At 35.2% G+C, this 6,106-nt stretch overlaps 1 pseudogene; it reads left to right on the top strand.

Moving 5' to 3' along the window:
• The first annotated feature begins 445 nt into the window (after window positions 1-445).
• LOC109340673 lies at window positions 446-2,810 on the top strand (annotated as a pseudogene).
• The last annotated feature ends 3,296 nt before the right edge of the window (window positions 2,811-6,106 follow it).

Raw genomic sequence — 6,106 nt, 5'->3', positions numbered from 1 at the left:
ACTGAGCTATTGTAAGAAATGAGAACACCTAATATATGTCATTGAATATTGATTAAACAGTTAAGATTAAAATATACATGCAAATGACTATGTGACCCATAATTAACTTTTAATTGTTTAAACCAATTGAGCATAATATGAGATATCTTCCAATTTGATGTCTGGTTCGGATTTAACATTGATAATTTACAAAACACACACCACGCCACAAGAAGAACGCCACCGAACACAACCAGAAAGAATTAAATGACACGCACCGAGTGTCTAATTGTGATTTACACACCGAATCTAAATGCGCAACAAATCTTTTATCTCTTCTCCTCCTTTTCTCTAAATTTGTATGCTTTTATTCTCCATATACTTTTAATCATCTCAATTCAATTAAATGTATTTTCCTTTTAAGCTTTTGTTTTGTGTGGGGCATGGTGCGGTCTTAACTCTTCAAAAATAATTATTTCCAATCATGGGATGGAAAAGGGGGAAAGGGTAATACCATTGCAAATCATAAATGTCTCATTTTTTCGTTTCTTGTTTTATTTTGTCGATTTCTGGCAGGATGAAAAATTCCTGGCTTTGAAATTTAACATGCACGCTGTCGTTTCTATTTTAGTTTTGATGAAAAGTTCTCAATTTCTTATGCCGTCTCTTCAGATCTGATTTTTGATATCGGCATTTCTACGGCTATATATACCTTTAAAAATGATGGGCTAATGCATGAGGCTCCCAGTTAATAGAGACTAGGAAGGGTAGATATACCTTCCTTATCTTGGAAGCTCAGACTTTAACCATGATCTCGTCACTAAACTGCTGCGCCAAACTCACTCTCTGAGGCTATATATATCTTATATTTAATTTTTCTTATGATGTTTGATCTCTTTCTGCATGAGTTGAATCCTTTGACAAAATCATGACTGGGCAGCAGGGTTTATGCAATTGTGCATGCATTTTCAATTAATCGGTGAAGATTGTTCAAGTGTTTGGTTTGTTTGTTTGTTTTTCTGATTTAAATTATATTTGCATGAATTCATTTCGGGTATTCTTTGTGGCGCATGTAGAATTGACGATGTTGGTTCCATAATTTTATTTACCTTAAAACTGGCATATAATTTCTTGTTGTAAGACTTTTTGTATCAGATATAGCTAATTTAACATACTGACTTGATGTTTTATTTCAATTTTGGTGGATAAGAAACAAAGTCTTCTTTCTTTGTAACCAGATTGATTCATTCCATCGACATGTTGGAGGGTCCATCCTTTCTCGTCACAAGGAACTTACCATGCTCATGTGAGCTAGAGACTGAGTGGATTTACAATAGTTTATGTGTGATGGAGCTTGCAAACAATAAACATCGGCTGGAACTAGAGGAAGAAGCTGTTTTGAGAAAGTTGTGCAAGCTTTCACATGTTCCTAAGGAAGGGGAATCACATAGGACTATCCTTGATTTTTCCCAAACTCATTCAAATGATCAACCAGACTCAAGTTCCCTTATCCACCAACTCGGTCGGGACATCTCTATTCATTGTCTCTTAAAATGTTCAAGGTCTGACTATGGCTCGATTGCCTTATTGAACAGAAGATTTTGATCTCTCATTCAAAGTGGAGAGATTTATAGGCTGAGGCGGCAGATGGGTATGATAGAACACTGGGTTTACTTCTCCTGTAATCTCCCTGAATGGGAGGCATTTGATCCCAACCGTGGTCAGTGCATGCACTTGCCTAAAATGCCTTCTAATGAGTGCTTTATATGCTCCGATAAGGAATCGTTGGCTATAGGTACGAAGCTGCTTGTTTTTGGAAAGGAATAATGTCTCATGTCATTAACAAATATAGTATTTTGACTAACACATGGTCATCTGGTATGGAAATGAATGTTCCCAGATGTTTGTTTGGTTCTGCCAGCCTTGGAGAAGTCGCCATACTAGCTGGTGGTTCAGATCCTCTTGGCAACATCTTGAGTTCAGCTGAGCTTTATAACTCAGAAACCGGAACCTAGGAACTGCTTCCAAACATGAATAAAGCAAGGAAAATGTGTTCTGGTGTATTTATAGATGGGAAGTTTTATGTCATAGGTGGGATCGGAGTAGGCAACTCAAAGCAGCTATCATGTGGTGAGGAGTTTGATCTACAAACAAGAAAATGGCAAGAGATACCCAATATGTTCCCTAGGCGGAATGGAGGATCTGGGGTGACTGAGGTACCAGCTGCTACCGAGGCGCCTCCTTTGGTTGCAGTTGTAAATAATGTATTGTATGCAGCAAACTATTGGAAGATTGCCTGAGCGGGGAGTCTCAATGAATGGCTGGGGTTTAGCATTTCGAGCATGTGGAAATAGACTAATTGTTGTTGGTGGGCCGAGGGCTATGGGTGGAAGGGTGATCGAAATTAATGCTTGTGTCCAGATGATGGTGCACTACAGTGGAACATGCTTGCTAGCAAGCAATCAGGGAGCTTTGTGTATAATTGTGCTGTGATGGGATGTTAATGTGCTTAGTTTTGGTGAATGGTGTTGTATGGGTTTCTTTTGAACGGAAACAAGGAGCTTTAATTTTGAGGAGATGGAATCTGGCATATAGGTAAATCTCTGCCCATTTTTTGGCGAGGTAAATTTGTAGTCCTATTTAGAGTCCTAGACACATTTTTAGAAGTTAGAAAATCTTGAACGTTTTCCTTTTAAATTTACCATTGTCTTTTCAAATGTTGCCACCGCAAGTGGTGAATAATTTTAGCTCTTGTTAGTTAGTACATGGTTGGTTGCAATGACCATTTTCATAAGTTAAATTGAAGCATTGCAGAATTGTAATTGGTCTCAGTTTTCATCTTTTTTACTTTTTAATCTTCCCAAACCCTGCTTGCACTGCCCATTACCCCACTGCTTCACTTTCCTCTCTCTAAAAAGACTGGTAGAAAATAAATTATTCTCTAAAAATAAATTAATAAGAGTGGTAGAAAATAAATTATTCTCTAAATAAATTAAACAGTTGTTCCATTATTCTATAAAAATCAACTCATTATTCTATAAAAATCAACTCGCAAATAAATGTTTATAGTCGGTTGAGTTAGGATAGATTGAATTAGGGGTGAGCATGGAACGAGTTGATATGGGTTAAGCATGTCTCTCACTCGTCTCTAATTATTGATCGGGTCAATTTTTGAACTCAAATCTGCCCCTAATTAGGATAGAACACATGAGAGACGAGTCCAAAATAAGACGGGTCAAGATAGGGACGGGTCCATGTTGGAAAATGACAAAATGATAAACATATATTTTTTTTCTCAAATCTTTAAGCATGCACAATCAAAATTATCACAATCTATATATGCACTCAACTAAAACCTACATCTCACATACATTAGTATATAAACTACAAACTGTAAATTGTATCCTTCAAACTAAAGATCATCACAATCACGTGACTGAAAATTATAAAAGACATTGAAAAATTCATAACAATTTAACTGTCAAGTATCAACATAAGCTGAAGTGTTTTATAAATAATAAAAAACAGATGAGAATTGAAATGAGAACAACATGCCAATACTCAAAAAGTTCACATAAAAATGAATGCAATAATTAGCTATTAACTGAGAAGTAAAACTTAAATTGGAGCTCATACAAAGTATATAAAAACTAAAAATTAACTAGTTTTCTATCAATCAAGATAGAATAAAAGGATAAGGAATAAGGATCACATGATAAGTAGTGTGAATATGTTGTGTGATCTTGTAGGTATTTGAGTTATATGAACTAGACATAATGGGTATTGATAGGTACTTATTCAACTATTCTTGATATTTAACTATAAGGGATGGGTAGAGTGACCCGAATATAGACCCGAACCCGTCTTTTTTTATGACGGATTTATCCCTTTTAATTGAGTCTGTCCTTTTTGTTATTTGGATGGGTCAGACCCGTTCTTAAGTCATCAGGTTGAGATGGGTCGAGTTAGGTCTTGCCCACACTCCTAGATAAAATATAGCAAGATTAAAATCAATAGATGGACAACTCCCACTTTTTTCATTTACCTTTTTTGCGGGTTTTTGATTGGCTAATATGTGTGGGCTGAGCACTGGTCATATAATTGCAAGATAAGTAATATATCCATGTTGGAGACAAACATCGAATGTACAAATTGTACAAAGCAAAATGAAAGAAATAGTTGGTAGTGCGTGCCCCATCTACACGTGCACTGAGAAAACTATTACCGTCCTAACGTGGGTGCTTTGTTCGCTCTTCGTATCGTACTTCTCTAGTTGCCTATATTTTTGTACTTTGCTTTAGTGGGTCTCTGTAATTTTAGATTTATCTAAGCTTAAAGGAAACCATGAAATAAAACTAATAAACATAAAGAAGTAAATGGTTTGAGAGAAGAAACTTGGGGGGAAATGTGTCAAGTGCAGTTTGGCTCAACTCGATTTAATAAAGATTAATTGTTTTGAGTCGAATTTAATACAAACTATTTTTTCAACTTAAGATCAATTGAAAATATATTTATGAACTTTCGACTAGGTTAAGGAGCTTAAATTTATGTTACTCATCACTTGGAATGATTACAAATAATATGTGTATGTTTAAGGGAAAATGAGACTTTCAAATCAAATTGCAAGCAAAATTTAATGCTAATATATATTATTGTGATATATTAATATACATGTATATATATATAAATTATAAAATATTTTTAAAAAATATGTAGAGTTGTTGATTATAAAAAATAAGAACAATTAATATAGGTCATTGTATCTTATTTGAATGATTAAGATTAAAAATAAATGTATATGATTTTATTAAAAGATTATGTGACCAATAACTGACATTTAATTCCAACAATCCATATATGGTTGTAAGACCCAAATATAATTTTTTCACAATTTTTATATGAGAATTATTCTCACTTGAGGCACTTACTATATATATGTATTTGTTTATATGTATACACATATAGACACACACATATATATTCAAGAGAAGGCAAAATCGTGGAATCGTCAGGTAGGATCGTGGAATCGATGCTTCCACCGTTCCTAGGTTGCGGAGCTCCAAAGGTTTGAGTCGCAACCCGTTTCTCGACCCGTTTACAACCTGTTTTAAAAAAAACCCTAAATTCCTAATTGAAGAGCCCATTTTAGCTTTGAAAGGGGTAGAAGTGTGGAAGTAATATTAAAAATCCTAAAAACAGACTTACACGACCATAACTATAACTCTAGATTCCATAAGTGTTCTCCTTCTTCATTCCAAGACTTACACAGTGAAGGTAAAGTTCTCTTCTTCTTCCTTGCCTTCGTCTTCTTCTTGAACATGATCACGCAACAAATTGAATAACAAATTGAAGTGTAGAAAGTATCTCGTGAGAGGGGCTTGGTGAAAATATCAGCTAATTGCTTAGTAGTTTCAAAAAATTGAAGCATACAATCGCCTTTTTGAACATGATCACGCAAGAAGTGATGTCTAATTTCTATATGCTTGGTTCTCGAATCCAAAACAAGATTCTTGGATAGGTTTATGCCACTTGTATTATCACATTTAATGGGGATCTTTGCTAGTTTAAGACCAAAGTCCTTAAGTTGTTGCTTCATCTATAGGATTTGAGCGCAACACACACCGGCGACAATGTATTCAGCTTCAGTGGTGGGCAATGTAACACAGACTTGCTTTTTACTGTGCCATGCAACTAAGGAACTACCTAGTAAGTGACAAGTCCCACTAGTGCTCTTCCGATCCAGCTTACATCCAACAAAGTCGGAATCGGAATACTCTACCAAGGATAATGAGGCATCCTTAGGATACCATAATCCCATATTTATTGTTCCTTTTAAATATCCCATGATACGTTTAACAACACTATAATGTGAATCTTTAGTTAATGCTTGAAATCTAGCATACATGCAAACACTAAACATAATATCGGAGCAGCTCGCAGTCAAATATAATAAAGAGCCTATTATCCCTCGATACTTGGTTACCTCAATAGCTTTTCCCTTTTCGTCTTTGTCTAGATAGAAAGCGGACGCCATAGGTGTAGAAGCTTCTTTACATTTTTCCATGTTGAAATTTTTGAGTAACTCCTTGCAATACTTTGATTGATGAATGAAGATGTCACATTCCAT

This window comes from Lupinus angustifolius, unplaced genomic scaffold, assembly GCF_001865875.1.
Source record: "Lupinus angustifolius cultivar Tanjil unplaced genomic scaffold, LupAngTanjil_v1.0 Scaffold_229_10, whole genome shotgun sequence".
In the NCBI taxonomy this organism is placed as follows: Eukaryota; Viridiplantae; Streptophyta; class Magnoliopsida; order Fabales; family Fabaceae; genus Lupinus; species Lupinus angustifolius.
Note: the sequence above shows the minus strand (reverse complement) of the source record. Positions and strands in the feature narration are given on the sequence as shown.